Raw genomic sequence first — 16,544 nt, forward strand, 5'->3', positions numbered from 1 at the left:
AATAAGTAACACCGACTACTACACCTCACAAGTGCTCTACATGGCATTGTGGACTGGTCTACTGTGCTAGCTTTTGGATCAACTTCAAGGTGAGCTTGAACAAGTAAAAAAATGTTCAGCTGTTTCAAACACACCTAGACAGTTTGAGAAATGGTGAGATGTCAACTAAAGACAGACAAGACTCATGGGTATTGGATCCAAATCACATCAAATTTGGGTCTACCGATGATGTTCTTCCAACTCCCCAAAACAAAGTCAGTGGTTATGTGGAGATATGGGCAGTAAAATCTGGTCGCTCTCACAAAAACCTTGTATGGTCAGTGGGAAGGTGGAGTGAGTTGGTTCAGACATTTCAGTTTGTTCCAATACAACTTATAAATGACCAAAATAGTGGGTGTGAAAGTTGCGCTGGACGTTTTAGACCAAAGAACCAAAATTTGGTCCTACCAAAACAGGAGGTCTAAGTCTCTGGTTGAATTTCTTTGCTGTGTGAAAACACGTGTTTGGAGAGGTCAAACCTTTGGACCAATTACAGGCAGTTGTGGGAAGGCTATTACTATGATATTGTATTATGCAGGGTATTGGCTAAGAGTAGCAAAACGAGAGTTATCAGAAGAAGGTGAAAGTGATAATCTGTGGTTGAAGTCAAGAAGAAGACAGATTATTTGGGCAGATGCATCATGATATTGTTGAACCGGTGACACCGATCATGCATTGAGAGTGCGGACAACTGCGCCCAATGAACGGCATTTTGCTTATAATTCACTTACTATTGTAAGCAAGCTTTTCATACTTTATACTATGACGGTTTGTTTGTAGACTGACCTTTCTTTGGATGTCCTCTTTTCTGACCTCAAAAGTTCCTAAAGGCCCCAGCGAGAATTGAACTCGCAACCCCTGGTTTACAAGACCAGTGCTCTAACCACTGAGCTATGGAGCCTTACCTGTAAGCATTATAGTTATGTGTCATCATGAAGGGCTCACCCATTCACATACACACAACCACATCGCACCGTCTGGTAGGTATTTAACTATGCTAATGCAGCAGTGATATATTCTATCACCCAAAAGTCACACCATTTATAAAAACACTGAATAATTTACCTCTAAATGTATATATCCTCTGAAATTGTTACAGTGTCATTTTGTGTCACAGTATACTTGTATACAGCTAAAACGACTCGAAATTTGCTTGACTTTGGCACTGGAAGGTGGTAGAATAAGTAACACCGACTACTACACCTCACAAGTGCTCTACATGGCATTGTGGACTGGTCTACTGTGCTAGCTTTTGGATCAACTTCAAGGTGAGCTTGAACAAGTCAAAAAATGTTCAGCTGTTTCAAACACACCTAGACAGTTTGAGAAATGGTGAGATGTCAACTAAAGACAGACAAGACTCATGGGTATTGGATCCAAATCACATCAAATTTGGGTCTACCGATGATGTTCTTCCAACTCCCCAAAACAAAGTCAGTGGTTATGTGGAGATATGGGCAGTAAAATCTGGTCGCTCTCACAAAAACCTTGTATGGTCAGTGGGAAGGTGGAGTGAGTTGGTTCAGACATTTCAGTTTGTTCCAATACAACTTATAAATGACCAAAATAGTGGGTGTGAAAGTTGCGCTGGACGTTTTAGACCAAAGAACCAAAATTTGGTCCTACCAAAACAGGAGGTCTAAGTCTCTGGTTGAATTTCTTTGCTGTGTGAAAACACGTGTTTGGAGAGGTCAAACCTTTGGACCAATTACAGGCAGTTGTGGGAAGGCTATTACTATGATATTGTATTATGCAGGGTATTGGCTAAGAGTAGCAAAACGAGAGTTATCAGAAGAAGGTGAAAGTGATAATCTGTGGTTGAAGTCAAGAAGAAGACAGATTATTTGGGCAGATGCATCATGATATTGTTGAACCGGTGACACCGATCATGCATTGAGAGTGCGGACAACTGCGCCCAATGAACGGCATTTTGCTTATAATTCACTTACTATTGTAAGCAAGCTTTTCATACTTTATACTATGACGGTTTGTTTGTAGACTGACCTTTCTTTGGATGTCCTCTTTTCTGACCTCAAAAGTTCCTAAAGGCCCCAGCGAGAATTGAACTCGCAACCCCTGGTTTACAAGACCAGTGCTCTAACCACTGAGCTATGGAGCCTTACCTGTAAGCATTATAGTTATGTGTCATCATGAAGGGCTCACCCATTCACATACACACAACCACATCGCACCGTCTGGTAGGTATTTAACTATGCTAATGCAGCAGTGATATATTCTATCACCCAAAAGTCACACCATTTATAAAAACACTGAATAATTTACCTCTAAATGTATATATCCTCTGAAATTGTTACAGTGTCATTTTGTGTCACAGTATACTTGTATACAGCTAAAACGACTCGAAATTTGCTTGACTTTGGCACTGGAAGGTGGTAGAATAAGTAACACCGACTACTACACCTCACAAGTGCTCTACATGGCATTGTGGACTGGTCTACTGTGCTAGCTTTTGGATCAACTTCAAGGTGAGCTTGAACAAGTCAAAAAATGTTCAGCTGTTTCAAACACACCTAGACAGTTTGAGAAATGGTGAGATGTCAACTAAAGACAGACAAGACTCATGGGTATTGGATCCAAATCACATCAAATTTGGGTCTACCGATGATGTTCTTCCAACTCCCCAAAACAAAGTCAGTGGTTATGTGGAGATATGGGCAGTAAAATCTGGTCGCTCTCACAAAAACCTTGTATGGTCAGTGGGAAGGTGGAGTGAGTTGGTTCAGACATTTCAGTTTGTTCCAATACAACTTATAAATGACCAAAATAGTGGGTGTGAAAGTTGCGCTGGACATTTTAGACCAAAGAACCAAAATTTGGTCCTACCAAAACAGGAGGTCTAAGTCTATGGTTGAATTTCTTTGCTGTGTGAAAACACGTGTTTGGATAGGTCAAACCTTTGGACCAATTACAGGCAGTTGTGGGAAGGCTATGACTATGATATTGTATTATGCAGGGTATTGGCTAAGAGTAGCAAAACGAGAGTTATCAGAAGAAGGTGAAAGAGATAATCTTTGGTTGAAGTCAAGAAGAAGACAGATTATTTGGGCAGATGCATCATGATATTGTTGAACAGGTGACACCGATCATGCATGGAGAGTGCGGACAACTGCACCCAATGAACGGCATTTTGCTTATAATTCACTTACTATTGTAAGCAAGCTTTTCATACTTTATACTATGCCGGTTTGTTTGTAGACTGACCTTTCTTTGGATGTCCTCTTTTCTGACCTCAAAAGTTCCTAAAGGCCCCAGCGAGAATTGAACTCGCGACCCCTGGTTTACAAGACCAGTGCTCTAACCACTGAGCTATGGAGCCTTACCTGTAAGCATTATAGTTATGTGTCATCATGAAGGGCTCACCCATTCACATACACACAACCACATCTGCACCGTCTGGTAGGTATTTAACTATGCTAATGCAGCAGTGATATATTCTATCACCCAAAAGTCACACCATTTATAAAAACACTGAATAATTTACCTCTAAATGTATATATCCTCTGAAATTGTTACAGTGTCATTTTGTGTCACAGTATACTTGTATACAGCTAAAACGACTCGAAATTTGCTTGACTTTGGCACTGGAAGGTGGTAGAATAAGTAACACCGACTACTACACCTCACAAGTGCTCTACATGGCATTGTGGACTGGTCTACTGTGCTAGCTTTTGGATCAACTTCAAGGTGAGCTTGAACAAGTCAAAAAATGTTCAGCTGTTTCAAACACACCTAGACAGTTTGAGAAATGGTGAGATGTCAACTAAAGACAGACAAGACTCATGGGTATTGGATCCAAATCACATCAAATTTGGGTCTACCGATGATGTTCTTCCAACTCCCCAAAACAAAGTCAGTGGTTATGTGGAGATATGGGCAGTAAAATCTGGTCGCTCTCACAAAAACCTTGTATGGTCAGTGGGAAGGTGGAGTGAGTTGGTTCAGACATTTCAGTTTGTTCCAATACAACTTATAAATGACCAAAATAGTGGGTGTGAAAGTTGCGCTGGACGTTTTAGACCAAAGAACCAAAATTTGGTCCTACCAAAACAGGAGGTCTAAGTCTCTGGTTGAATTTCTTTGCTGTGTGAAAACACGTGTTTGGAGAGGTCAAACCTTTGGACCAATTACAGGCAGTTGTGGGAAGGCTATTACTATGATATTGTATTATGCAGGGTATTGGCTAAGAGTAGCAAAACGAGAGTTATCAGAAGAAGGTGAAAGTGATAATCTGTGGTTGAAGTCAAGAAGAAGACAGATTATTTGGGCAGATGCATCATGATATTGTTGAACCGGTGACACCGATCATGCATTGAGAGTGCGGACAACTGCGCCCAATGAACGGCATTTTGCTTATAATTCACTTACTATTGTAAGCAAGCTTTTCATACTTTATACTATGACGGTTTGTTTGTAGACTGACCTTTCTTTGGATGTCCTCTTTTCTGACCTCAAAAGTTCCTAAAGGCCCCAGCGAGAATTGAACTCGCAACCCCTGGTTTACAAGACCAGTGCTCTAACCACTGAGCTATGGAGCCTTACCTGTAAGCATTATAGTTATGTGTCATCATGAAGGGCTCACCCATTCACATACACACAACCACATCGCACCGTCTGGTAGGTATTTAACTATGCTAATGCAGCAGTGATATATTCTATCACCCAAAAGTCACACCATTTATAAAAACACTGAATAATTTACCTCTAAATGTATATATCCTCTGAAATTGTTACAGTGTCATTTTGTGTCACAGTATACTTGTATACAGCTAAAACGACTCGAAATTTGCTTGACTTTGGCACTGGAAGGTGGTAGAATAAGTAACACCGACTACTACACCTCACAAGTGCTCTACATGGCATTGTGGACTGGTCTACTGTGCTAGCTTTTGGATCAACTTCAAGGTGAGCTTGAACAAGTCAAAAAATGTTCAGCTGTTTCAAACACACCTAGACAGTTTGAGAAATGGTGAGATGTCAACTAAAGACAGACAAGACTCATGGGTATTGGATCCAAATCACATCAAATTTGGGTCTACCGATGATGTTCTTCCAACTCCCCAAAACAAAGTCAGTGGTTATGTGGAGATATGGGCAGTAAAATCTGGTCGCTCTCACAAAAACCTTGTATGGTCAGTGGGAAGGTGGAGTGAGTTGGTTCAGACATTTCAGTTTGTTCCAATACAACTTATAAATGACCAAAATAGTGGGTGTGAAAGTTGCGCTGGACGTTTTAGACCAAAGAACCAAAATTTGGTCCTACCAAAACAGGAGGTCTAAGTCTCTGGTTGAATTTCTTTGCTGTGTGAAAACACGTGTTTGGAGAGGTCAAACCTTTGGACCAATTACAGGCAGTTGTGGGAAGGCTATTACTATGATATTGTATTATGCAGGGTATTGGCTAAGAGTAGCAAAACGAGAGTTATCAGAAGAAGGTGAAAGTGATAATCTGTGGTTGAAGTCAAGAAGAAGACAGATTATTTGGGCAGATGCATCATGATATTGTTGAACCGGTGACACCGATCATGCATTGAGAGTGCGGACAACTGCGCCCAATGAACGGCATTTTGCTTATAATTCACTTACTATTGTAAGCAAGCTTTTCATACTTTATACTATGACGGTTTGTTTGTAGACTGACCTTTCTTTGGATGTCCTCTTTTCTGACCTCAAAAGTTCCTAAAGGCCCCAGCGAGAATTGAACTCGCAACCCCTGGTTTACAAGACCAGTGCTCTAACCACTGAGCTATGGAGCCTTACCTGTAAGCATTATAGTTATGTGTCATCATGAAGGGCTCACCCATTCACATACACACAACCACATCGCACCGTCTGGTAGGTATTTAACTATGCTAATGCAGCAGTGATATATTCTATCACCCAAAAGTCACACCATTTATAAAAACACTGAATAATTTACCTCTAAATGTATATATCCTCTGAAATTGTTACAGTGTCATTTTGTGTCACAGTATACTTGTATACAGCTAAAACGACTCGAAATTTGCTTGACTTTGGCACTGGAAGGTGGTAGAATAAGTAACACCGACTACTACACCTCACAAGTGCTCTACATGGCATTGTGGACTGGTCTACTGTGCTAGCTTTTGGATCAACTTCAAGGTGAGCTTGAACAAGTCAAAAAATGTTCAGCTGTTTCAAACACACCTAGACAGTTTGAGAAATGGTGAGATGTCAACTAAAGACAGACAAGACTCATGGGTATTGGATCCAAATCACATCAAATTTGGGTCTACCGATGATGTTCTTCCAACTCCCCAAAACAAAGTCAGTGGTTATGTGGAGATATGGGCAGTAAAATCTGGTCGCTCTCACAAAAACCTTGTATGGTCAGTGGGAAGGTGGAGTGAGTTGGTTCAGACATTTCAGTTTGTTCCAATACAACTTATAAATGACCAAAATAGTGGGTGTGAAAGTTGCGCTGGACATTTTAGACCAAAGAACCAAAATTTGGTCCTACCAAAACAGGAGGTCTAAGTCTATGGTTGAATTTCTTTGCTGTGTGAAAACACGTGTTTGGATAGGTCAAACCTTTGGACCAATTACAGGCAGTTGTGGGAAGGCTATGACTATGATATTGTATTATGCAGGGTATTGGCTAAGAGTAGCAAAACGAGAGTTATCAGAAGAAGGTGAAAGAGATAATCTTTGGTTGAAGTCAAGAAGAAGACAGATTATTTGGGCAGATGCATCATGATATTGTTGAACAGGTGACACCGATCATGCATGGAGAGTGCGGACAACTGCGCCCAATGAACGGCATTTTGCTTATAATTCACTTACTATTGTAAGCAAGCTTTTCATACTTTATACTATGACGGTTTGTTTGTAGACTGACCTTTCTTTGGATGTCCTCTTTTCTGACCTCAAAAGTTCCTAAAGGCCCCAGCGAGAATTGAACTCGCAACCCCTGGTTTACAAGACCAGTGCTCTAACCACTGAGCTATGGAGCCTTACCTGTAAGCATTATAGTTATGTGTCATCATGAAGGGCTCACCCATTCACATACACACAACCACATCTGCACCGTCTGGTAGGTATTTAACTATGCTAATGCAGCAGTGATATATTATATCACCCAAAAGTCACACCATTTATAAAAACACTGAATAATTTACCTCTAAATGTATATATCCTCTGAAATTGTTACAGTGTCATTTTGTGTCACAGTATACTTGTATACAGCTAAAACGACTCGAAATTTGCTTGACTTTGGCACTGGAAGGTGGTAGAATAAGTAACACCGACTACTACACCTCACAAGTGCTCTACATGGCATTGTGGACTGGTCTACTGTGCTAGCTTTTGGATCAACTTCAAGGTGAGCTTGAACAAGTCAAAAAATGTTCAGCTGTTTCAAACACACCTAGACAGTTTGAGAAATGGTGAGATGTCAACTAAAGACAGACAAGACTCATGGGTATTGGATCCAAATCACATCAAATTTGGGTCTACCGATGATGTTCTTCCAACTCCCCAAAACAAAGTCAGTGGTTATGTGGAGATATGGGCAGTAAAATCTGGTCGCTCTCACAAAAACCTTGTATGGTCAGTGGGAAGGTGGAGTGAGTTGGTTCAGACATTTCAGTTTGTTCCAATACAACTTATAAATGACCAAAATAGTGGGTGTGAAAGTTGCGCTGGACATTTTAGACCAAAGAACCAAAATTTGGTCCTACCAAAACAGGAGGTCTAAGTCTATGGTTGAATTTCTTTGCTGTGTGAAAACACGTGTTTGGATAGGTCAAACCTTTGGACCAATTACAGGCAGTTGTGGGAAGGCTATGACTATGATATTGTATTATGCAGGGTATTGGCTAAGAGTAGCAAAACGAGAGTTATCAGAAGAAGGTGAAAGAGATAATCTTTGGTTGAAGTCAAGAAGAAGACAGATTATTTGGGCAGATGCATCATGATATTGTTGAACAGGTGACACCGATCATGCATGGAGAGTGCGGACAACTGCGCCCAATGAACGGCATTTTGCTTATAATTCACTTACTATTGTAAGCAAGCTTTTCATACTTTATACTATGACGGTTTGTTTGTAGACTGACCTTTCTTTGGATGTCCTCTTTTCTGACCTCAAAAGTTCCTAAAGGCCCCAGCGAGAATTGAACTCGCAACCCCTGGTTTACAAGACCAGTGCTCTAACCACTGAGCTATGGAGCCTTACCTGTAAGCATTATAGTTATGTGTCATCATGAAGGGCTCACCCATTCACATACACACAACCACATCGCACCGTCTGGTAGGTATTTAACTATGCTAATGCAGCAGTGATATATTCTATCACCCAAAAGTCACACCATTTATAAAAACACTGAATAATTTACCTCTAAATGTATATATCCTCTGAAATTGTTACAGTGTCATTTTGTGTCACAGTATACTTGTATACAGCTAAAACGACTCGAAATTTGCTTGACTTTGGCACTGGAAGGTGGTAGAATAAGTAACACCGACTACTACACCTCACAAGTGCTCTACATGGCATTGTGGACTGGTCTACTGTGCTAGCTTTTGGATCAACTTCAAGGTGAGCTTGAACAAGTCAAAAAATGTTCAGCTGTTTCAAACACACCTAGACAGTTTGAGAAATGGTGAGATGTCAACTAAAGACAGACAAGACTCATGGGTATTGGATCCAAATCACATCAAATTTGGGTCTACCGATGATGTTCTTCCAACTCCCCAAAACAAAGTCAGTGGTTATGTGGAGATATGGGCAGTAAAATCTGGTCGCTCTCACAAAAACCTTGTATGGTCAGTGGGAAGGTGGAGTGAGTTGGTTCAGACATTTCAGTTTGTTCCAATACAACTTATAAATGACCAAAATAGTGGGTGTGAAAGTTGCGCTGGACGTTTTAGACCAAAGAACCAAAATTTGGTCCTACCAAAACAGGAGGTCTAAGTCTCTGGTTGAATTTCTTTGCTGTGTGAAAACACGTGTTTGGAGAGGTCAAACCTTTGGACCAATTACAGGCAGTTGTGGGAAGGCTATGACTATGATATTGTATTATGCAGGGTATTGGCTAAGAGTAGCAAAACGAGAGTTATCAGAAGAAGGTGAAAGAGATAATCTTTGGTTGAAGTCAAGAAGAAGACAGATTATTTGGGCAGATGCATCATGATATTGTTGAACAGGTGACACCGATCATGCATGGAGAGTGCGGACAACTGCGCCCAATGAACGGCATTTTGCTTATAATTCACTTACTATTGTAAGCAAGCTTTTCATACTTTATACTATGCCGGTTTGTTTGTAGACTGACCTTTCTTTGGATGTCCTCTTTTCTGACCTCAAAAGTTCCTAAAGGCCCCAGCGAGAATTGAACTCACGACCCCTGGTTTACAAGACCAGTGCTCTAACCACTGAGCTATGGAGCCTTACCTGTAAGCATTATAGTTATGTGTCATCATGAAGGGCTCACCCATTCACATACACACAACCACATCTGCACCGTCTGGTAGGTATTTAACTATGCTAATGCAGCAGTGATATATTCTATCACCCAAAAGTCACACCATTTATAAAAACACTGAATAATTTACCTCTAAATGTATATATCCTCTGAAATTGTTACAGTGTCATTTTGTGTCACAGTATACTTGTATACAGCTAAAACGACTCGAAATTTGCTTGACTTTGGCACTGGAAGGTGGTAGAATAAGTAACACCGACTACTACACCTCACAAGTGCTCTACATGGCATTGTGGACTGGTCTACTGTGCTAGCTTTTGGATCAACTTCAAGGTGAGCTTGAACAAGTAAAAAAATGTTCAGCTGTTTCAAACACACCTAGACAGTTTGAGAAATGGTGAGATGTCAACTAAAGACAGACAAGACTCATGGGTATTGGATCCAAATCACATCAAATTTGGGTCTACCGATGATGTTCTTCCAACTCCCCAAAACAAAGTCAGTGGTTATGTGGAGATATGGGCAGTAAAATCTGGTCGCTCTCACAAAAACCTTGTATGGTCAGTGGGAAGGTGGAGTGAGTTGGTTCAGACATTTCAGTTTGTTCCAATACAACTTATAAATGACCAAAATAGTGGGTGTGAAAGTTGCGCTGGACGTTTTAGACCAAAGAACCAAAATTTGGTCCTACCAAAACAGGAGGTCTAAGTCTCTGGTTGAATTTCTTTGCTGTGTGAAAACACGTGTTTGGAGAGGTCAAACCTTTGGACCAATTACAGGCAGTTGTGGGAAGGCTATTACTATGATATTGTATTATGCAGGGTATTGGCTAAGAGTAGCAAAACGAGAGTTATCAGAAGAAGGTGAAAGTGATAATCTGTGGTTGAAGTCAAGAAGAAGACAGATTATTTGGGCAGATGCATCATGATATTGTTGAACCGGTGACACCGATCATGCATTGAGAGTGCGGACAACTGCGCCCAATGAACGGCATTTTGCTTATAATTCACTTACTATTGTAAGCAAGCTTTTCATACTTTATACTATGACGGTTTGTTTGTAGACTGACCTTTCTTTGGATGTCCTCTTTTCTGACCTCAAAAGTTCCTAAAGGCCCCAGCGAGAATTGAACTCGCAACCCCTGGTTTACAAGACCAGTGCTCTAACCACTGAGCTATGGAGCCTTACCTGTAAGCATTATAGTTATGTGTCATCATGAAGGGCTCACCCATTCACATACACACAACCACATCGCACCGTCTGGTAGGTATTTAACTATGCTAATGCAGCAGTGATATATTCTATCACCCAAAAGTCACACCATTTATAAAAACACTGAATAATTTACCTCTAAATGTATATATCCTCTGAAATTGTTACAGTGTCATTTTGTGTCACAGTATACTTGTATACAGCTAAAACGACTCGAAATTTGCTTGACTTTGGCACTGGAAGGTGGTAGAATAAGTAACACCGACTACTACACCTCACAAGTGCTCTACATGGCATTGTGGACTGGTCTACTGTGCTAGCTTTTGGATCAACTTCAAGGTGAGCTTGAACAAGTCAAAAAATGTTCAGCTGTTTCAAACACACCTAGACAGTTTGAGAAATGGTGAGATGTCAACTAAAGACAGACAAGACTCATGGGTATTGGATCCAAATCACATCAAATTTGGGTCTACCGATGATGTTCTTCCAACTCCCCAAAACAAAGTCAGTGGTTATGTGGAGATATGGGCAGTAAAATCTGGTCGCTCTCACAAAAACCTTGTATGGTCAGTGGGAAGGTGGAGTGAGTTGGTTCAGACATTTCAGTTTGTTCCAATACAACTTATAAATGACCAAAATAGTGGGTGTGAAAGTTGCGCTGGACGTTTTAGACCAAAGAACCAAAATTTGGTCCTACCAAAACAGGAGGTCTAAGTCTCTGGTTGAATTTCTTTGCTGTGTGAAAACACGTGTTTGGAGAGGTCAAACCTTTGGACCAATTACAGGCAGTTGTGGGAAGGCTATTACTATGATATTGTATTATGCAGGGTATTGGCTAAGAGTAGCAAAACGAGAGTTATCAGAAGAAGGTGAAAGTGATAATCTGTGGTTGAAGTCAAGAAGAAGACAGATTATTTGGGCAGATGCATCATGATATTGTTGAACCGGTGACACCGATCATGCATTGAGAGTGCGGACAACTGCGCCCAATGAACGGCATTTTGCTTATAATTCACTTACTATTGTAAGCAAGCTTTTCATACTTTATACTATGACGGTTTGTTTGTAGACTGACCTTTCTTTGGATGTCCTCTTTTCTGACCTCAAAAGTTCCTAAAGGCCCCAGCGAGAATTGAACTCGCAACCCCTGGTTTACAAGACCAGTGCTCTAACCACTGAGCTATGGAGCCTTACCTGTAAGCATTATAGTTATGTGTCATCATGAAGGGCTCACCCATTCACATACACACAACCACATCGCACCGTCTGGTAGGTATTTAACTATGCTAATGCAGCAGTGATATATTCTATCACCCAAAAGTCACACCATTTATAAAAACACTGAATAATTTACCTCTAAATGTATATATCCTCTGAAATTGTTACAGTGTCATTTTGTGTCACAGTATACTTGTATACAGCTAAAACGACTCGAAATTTGCTTGACTTTGGCACTGGAAGGTGGTAGAATAAGTAACACCGACTACTACACCTCACAAGTGCTCTACATGGCATTGTGGACTGGTCTACTGTGCTAGCTTTTGGATCAACTTCAAGGTGAGCTTGAACAAGTCAAAAAATGTTCAGCTGTTTCAAACACACCTAGACAGTTTGAGAAATGGTGAGATGTCAACTAAAGACAGACAAGACTCATGGGTATTGGATCCAAATCACATCAAATTTGGGTCTACCGATGATGTTCTTCCAACTCCCCAAAACAAAGTCAGTGGTTATGTGGAGATATGGGCAGTAAAATCTGGTCGCTCTCACAAAAACCTTGTATGGTCAGTGGGAAGGTGGAGTGAGTTGGTTCAGACATTTCAGTTTGTTCCAATACAACTTATAAATGACCAAAATAGTGGGTGTGAAAGTTGCGCTGGACGTTTTAGACCAAAGAACCAAAATTTGGTCCTACCAAAACAGGAGGTCTAAGTCTCTGGTTGAATTTCTTTGCTGTGTGAAAACACGTGTTTGGAGAGGTCAAACCTTTGGACCAATTACAGGCAGTTGTGGGAAGGCTATTACTATGATATTGTATTATGCAGGGTATTGGCTAAGAGTAGCAAAACGAGAGTTATCAGAAGAAGGTGAAAGTGATAATCTGTGGTTGAAGTCAAGAAGAAGACAGATTATTTGGGCAGATGCATCATGATATTGTTGAACCGGTGACACCGATCATGCATTGAGAGTGCGGACAACTGCGCCCAATGAACGGCATTTTGCTTATAATTCACTTACTATTGTAAGCAAGCTTTTCATACTTTATACTATGACGGTTTGTTTGTAGACTGACCTTTCTTTGGATGTCCTCTTTTCTGACCTCAAAAGTTCCTAAAGGCCCCAGCGAGAATTGAACTCGCAACCCCTGGTTTACAAGACCAGTGCTCTAACCACTGAGCTATGGAGCCTTACCTGTAAGCATTATAGTTATGTGTCATCATGAAGGGCTCACCCATTCACATACACACAACCACATCGCACCGTCTGGTAGGTATTTAACTATGCTAATGCAGCAGTGATATATTCTATCACCCAAAAGTCACACCATTTATAAAAACACTGAATAATTTACCTCTAAATGTATATATCCTCTGAAATTGTTACAGTGTCATTTTGTGTCACAGTATACTTGTATACAGCTAAAACGACTCGAAATTTGCTTGACTTTGGCACTGGAAGGTGGTAGAATAAGTAACACCGACTACTACACCTCACAAGTGCTCTACATGGCATTGTGGACTGGTCTACTGTGCTAGCTTTTGGATCAACTTCAAGGTGAGCTTGAACAAGTCAAAAAATGTTCAGCTGTTTCAAACACACCTAGACAGTTTGAGAAATGGTGAGATGTCAACTAAAGACAGACAAGACTCATGGGTATTGGATCCAAATCACATCAAATTTGGGTCTACCGATGATGTTCTTCCAACTCCCCAAAACAAAGTCAGTGGTTATGTGGAGATATGGGCAGTAAAATCTGGTCGCTCTCACAAAAACCTTGTATGGTCAGTGGGAAGGTGGAGTGAGTTGGTTCAGACATTTCAGTTTGTTCCAATACAACTTATAAATGACCAAAATAGTGGGTGTGAAAGTTGCGCTGGACATTTTAGACCAAAGAACCAAAATTTGGTCCTACCAAAACAGGAGGTCTAAGTCTATGGTTGAATTTCTTTGCTGTGTGAAAACACGTGTTTGGATAGGTCAAACCTTTGGACCAATTACAGGCAGTTGTGGGAAGGCTATGACTATGATATTGTATTATGCAGGGTATTGGCTAAGAGTAGCAAAACGAGAGTTATCAGAAGAAGGTGAAAGAGATAATCTTTGGTTGAAGTCAAGAAGAAGACAGATTATTTGGGCAGATGCATCATGATATTGTTGAACAGGTGACACCGATCATGCATGGAGAGTGCGGACAACTGCGCCCAATGAACGGCATTTTGCTTATAATTCACTTACTATTGTAAGCAAGCTTTTCATACTTTATACTATGACGGTTTGTTTGTAGACTGACCTTTCTTTGGATGTCCTCTTTTCTGACCTCAAAAGTTCCTAAAGGCCCCAGCGAGAATTGAACTCGCAACCCCTGGTTTACAAGACCAGTGCTCTAACCACTGAGCTATGGAGCCTTACCTGTAAGCATTATAGTTATGTGTCATCATGAAGGGCTCACCCATTCACATACACACAACCACATCTGCACCGTCTGGTAGGTATTTAACTATGCTAATGCAGCAGTGATATATTATATCACCCAAAAGTCACACCATTTATAAAAACACTGAATAATTTACCTCTAAATGTATATATCCTGTGAAATTGTTACAGTGTCATTTTGTGTCACAGTATACTTGTATACAGCTAAAACGACTCGAAATTTGCTTGACTTTGGCACTGGAAGGTGGTAGAATAAGTAACACCGACTACTACACCTCACAAGTGCTCTACATGGCATTGTGGACTGGTCTACTGTGCTAGCTTTTGGATCAACTTCAAGGTGAGCTTGAACAAGTCAAAAAATGTTCAGCTGTTTCAAACACACCTAGACAGTTTGAGAAATGGTGAGATGTCAACTAAAGACAGACAAGACTCATGGGTATTGGATCCAAATCACATCAAATTTGGGTCTACCGATGATGTTCTTCCAACTCCCCAAAACAAAGTCAGTGGTTATGTGGAGATATGGGCAGTAAAATCTGGTCGCTCTCACAAAAACCTTGTATGGTCAGTGGGAAGGTGGAGTGAGTTGGTTCAGACATTTCAGTTTGTTCCAATACAACTTATAAATGACCAAAATAGTGGGTGTGAAAGTTGCGCTGGACGTTTTAGACCAAAGAACCAAAATTTGGTCCTACCAAAACAGGAGGTCTAAGTCTCTGGTTGAATTTCTTTGCTGTGTGAAAACACGTGTTTGGAGAGGTCAAACCTTTGGACCAATTACAGGCAGTTGTGGGAAGGCTATTACTATGATATTGTATTATGCAGGGTATTGGCTAAGAGTAGCAAAACGAGAGTTATCAGAAGAAGGTGAAAGTGATAATCTGTGGTTGAAGTCAAGAAGAAGACAGATTATTTGGGCAGATGCATCATGATATTGTTGAACCGGTGACACCGATCATGCATTGAGAGTGCGGACAACTGCGCCCAATGAACGGCATTTTGCTTATAATTCACTTACTATTGTAAGCAAGCTTTTCATACTTTATACTATGACGGTTTGTTTGTAGACTGACCTTTCTTTGGATGTCCTCTTTTCTGACCTCAAAAGTTCCTAAAGGCCCCAGCGAGAATTGAACTCGCAACCCCTGGTTTACAAGACCAGTGCTCTAACCACTGAGCTATGGAGCCTTACCTGTAAGCATTATAGTTATGTGTCATCATGAAGGGCTCACCCATTCACATACACACAACCACATCGCACCGTCTGGTAGGTATTTAACTATGCTAATGCAGCAGTGATATATTCTATCACCCAAAAGTCACACCATTTATAAAAACACTGAATAATTTACCTCTAAATGTATATATCCTCTGAAATTGTTACAGTGTCATTTTGTGTCACAGTATACTTGTATACAGCTAAAACGACTCGAAATTTGCTTGACTTTGGCACTGGAAGGTGGTAGAATAAGTAACACCGACTACTACACCTCACAAGTGCTCTACATGGCATTGTGGACTGGTCTACTGTGCTAGCTTTTGGATCAACTTCAAGGTGAGCTTGAACAAGTCAAAAAATGTTCAGCTGTTTCAAACACACCTAGACAGTTTGAGAAATGGTGAGATGTCAACTAAAGACAGACAAGACTCATGGGTATTGGATCCAAATCACATCAAATTTGGGTCTACCGATGATGTTCTTCCAACTCCCCAAAACAAAGTCAGTGGTTATGTGGAGATATGGGCAGTAAAATCTGGTCGCTCTCACAAAAACCTTGTATGGTCAGTGGGAAGGTGGAGTGAGTTGGTTCAGACATTTCAGTTTGTTCCAATACAACTTATAAATGACCAAAATAGTGGGTGTGAAAGTTGCGCTGGACGTTTTAGACCAAAGAACCAAAATTTGGTCCTACCAAAACAGGAGGTCTAAGTCTCTGGTTGAATTTCTTTGCTGTGTGAAAACACGTGTTTGGAGAGGTCAAACCTTTGGACCAATTACAGGCAGTTGTGGGAAGGCTATTACTATGATATTGTATTATGCAGGGTATTGGCTAAGAGTAGCAAAACGAGAGTTATCAGAAGAAGGTGAAAGTGATAATCTGTGGTTGAAGTCAAGAAGAAGACAGATTATTTGGGCAGATGCATCATGATATTGTTGAACCGGTGACACCG

The 16,544-nt window shown here is 40.6% G+C and overlaps 13 non-coding genes across 13 annotated transcripts; all 13 read right to left on the minus strand.

Annotated features, from left to right (window-relative positions):
- Positions 1–867: 867 nt before the first annotated feature.
- Positions 868–940, minus strand: trnat-ugu (transfer RNA threonine (anticodon UGU)). Its single transcript has one exon. It is a non-coding gene; the product is annotated as a tRNA-Thr (tRNA).
- Positions 941–2,085: 1,145 nt separating this feature from the next.
- Positions 2,086–2,158, minus strand: trnat-ugu (transfer RNA threonine (anticodon UGU)). The gene has a single exon. It is a non-coding gene; the product is annotated as a tRNA-Thr (tRNA).
- Positions 2,159–3,303: 1,145 nt separating this feature from the next.
- On the minus strand, positions 3,304–3,376 carry trnat-ugu (transfer RNA threonine (anticodon UGU)). Its single transcript has one exon. It is a non-coding gene; the product is annotated as a tRNA-Thr (tRNA).
- Positions 3,377–4,522: 1,146 nt separating this feature from the next.
- Positions 4,523–4,595, minus strand: trnat-ugu (transfer RNA threonine (anticodon UGU)). The gene has a single exon. It is a non-coding gene; the product is annotated as a tRNA-Thr (tRNA).
- A 1,145-nt stretch (positions 4,596–5,740) lies between these two features.
- Positions 5,741–5,813, minus strand: trnat-ugu (transfer RNA threonine (anticodon UGU)). The gene has a single exon. It is a non-coding gene; the product is annotated as a tRNA-Thr (tRNA).
- A 1,145-nt stretch (positions 5,814–6,958) lies between these two features.
- trnat-ugu (transfer RNA threonine (anticodon UGU)) lies at positions 6,959–7,031 on the minus strand. Its single transcript has one exon. It is a non-coding gene; the product is annotated as a tRNA-Thr (tRNA).
- Positions 7,032–8,177: 1,146 nt separating this feature from the next.
- Positions 8,178–8,250, minus strand: trnat-ugu (transfer RNA threonine (anticodon UGU)). Its single transcript has one exon. It is a non-coding gene; the product is annotated as a tRNA-Thr (tRNA).
- Positions 8,251–9,395: 1,145 nt separating this feature from the next.
- Positions 9,396–9,468, minus strand: trnat-ugu (transfer RNA threonine (anticodon UGU)). Its single transcript has one exon. It is a non-coding gene; the product is annotated as a tRNA-Thr (tRNA).
- A 1,146-nt stretch (positions 9,469–10,614) lies between these two features.
- On the minus strand, positions 10,615–10,687 carry trnat-ugu (transfer RNA threonine (anticodon UGU)). Its single transcript has one exon. It is a non-coding gene; the product is annotated as a tRNA-Thr (tRNA).
- Positions 10,688–11,832: 1,145 nt separating this feature from the next.
- On the minus strand, positions 11,833–11,905 carry trnat-ugu (transfer RNA threonine (anticodon UGU)). Its single transcript has one exon. It is a non-coding gene; the product is annotated as a tRNA-Thr (tRNA).
- A 1,145-nt stretch (positions 11,906–13,050) lies between these two features.
- On the minus strand, positions 13,051–13,123 carry trnat-ugu (transfer RNA threonine (anticodon UGU)). Its single transcript has one exon. It is a non-coding gene; the product is annotated as a tRNA-Thr (tRNA).
- A 1,145-nt stretch (positions 13,124–14,268) lies between these two features.
- On the minus strand, positions 14,269–14,341 carry trnat-ugu (transfer RNA threonine (anticodon UGU)). The gene has a single exon. It is a non-coding gene; the product is annotated as a tRNA-Thr (tRNA).
- Positions 14,342–15,487: 1,146 nt separating this feature from the next.
- Positions 15,488–15,560, minus strand: trnat-ugu (transfer RNA threonine (anticodon UGU)). The gene has a single exon. It is a non-coding gene; the product is annotated as a tRNA-Thr (tRNA).
- Positions 15,561–16,544: the final 984 nt, after the last annotated feature.

Source organism: Brachyhypopomus gauderio, chromosome 7, assembly GCF_052324685.1.
Source record: "Brachyhypopomus gauderio isolate BG-103 chromosome 7, BGAUD_0.2, whole genome shotgun sequence".
Lineage (NCBI taxonomy): Eukaryota > Metazoa > Chordata > Actinopteri > Gymnotiformes > Hypopomidae > Brachyhypopomus > Brachyhypopomus gauderio.